The sequence below is a fragment of the Fomitiporia mediterranea genome (assembly GCF_000271605.1).
Source record: "Fomitiporia mediterranea MF3/22 unplaced genomic scaffold FOMMEscaffold_4, whole genome shotgun sequence".
In the NCBI taxonomy this organism is placed as follows: domain Eukaryota; kingdom Fungi; phylum Basidiomycota; class Agaricomycetes; order Hymenochaetales; family Hymenochaetaceae; genus Fomitiporia; species Fomitiporia mediterranea.
The window spans coordinates 3,037,801-3,039,101 of record NW_006760389.1 but is presented as its reverse complement, the minus strand read 5'-3'; positions in this window follow the sequence as shown (position 1 = coordinate 3,039,101).

Genomic DNA, 1,301 nt, shown 5'->3' with positions numbered 1-1,301 from the left:
AAAGATGATAGTGTACTTTTATGAGCTATTTTAATGTAAAGTATCTTGTTATATTTGGCACAGTGTATATGCCATATATGCTGTATACAGAAGTAGTGTATTGTATATGGGTCCTGCTGACCCAGTTTACACCTGTAATTATACACATGTATGCATATATGTGGGAAATTTTACACATGTAAGTGTATACACTACACACAGAGCACTACAAGAGTCACAGTCTGTTCAAAGGAGTGCTTTTTGTGACATTTCCCTCATTTTTTCTTGTCTCTCTATTAATTTTTTAGGGCACTCTATGCCTGTATAATTTTTACATAGTATACTAATCATAGTCTAGAATGTATATAATAGAAAAAAACAAGAAAATTTTTGTATAAAAAATTATGCAGAGGGTTCAAAAGGTTGTGTTTAAAGGACTAGTGAATGCCTGTATATAAATAAGTAAAGTAAATGAGGTTTAGAAACTCAAACTTAGTATTTAATTAGAGAATATGCTTAGTAATACTGTATACTTGTATACAGCATATACAGAAATTTTTTACTTATAGTATATGCATATGTGTGTAAATATACACCTGTATTTTCAGCTAAAATTTTCTCTTACAATACAGTGTGTAAGCATATACACTGCAGGTGTATCTGTAAATTACACTACAGTGTGGAGCACTAATGCCCTAGTGGCAAATGTAATGTACGTACTCGCTCAGATGGGGAAGCTTGGGAAAAGGGTAAGCAAGAATTTTTATAAACTGTGTTTCAGCGATTATGTAATTTATTTTTACACCTAGTGACGGTCAATGAGAGCTATCCAATTATATTCTGACAATTGTTTAGTTGTGATGCATGGTATAAATTCGTTGCTGTGATTAGCATCCTCGGAAGGGTAGCAGTTATAGGTATTTGTTATATCAAAGTAGTTTTTATTTTCTTTACTGAGTTTAATATTTATAGTAGCACTTACAGGTAGAATGTATTATCTGTATGGACGCAATCGGTATATTCTTGCAACCTTGTGTTCCCTCGGGATAAGTTGTTTTGTAATCAATGTTGTGGGTAACAAGTACAGCAAAGTAAATGTTACTGCTCATGTTCTTTTTACTAAGATGCATCTCCCTGGCCTCAGATGTGTTGGATCATCAAGCAGTCAGACGTGAGTGTCTTTGCTTGTATTAGAATTACATATTCCCTGATTACTGTCGTTTTCATAAATATTGTCACACGTGCAATTCGTGATTTTCGTCACACTAAGTACACTCAAATACAAAATCTACTATAACTCAACTAATACTTAACCAAATTAC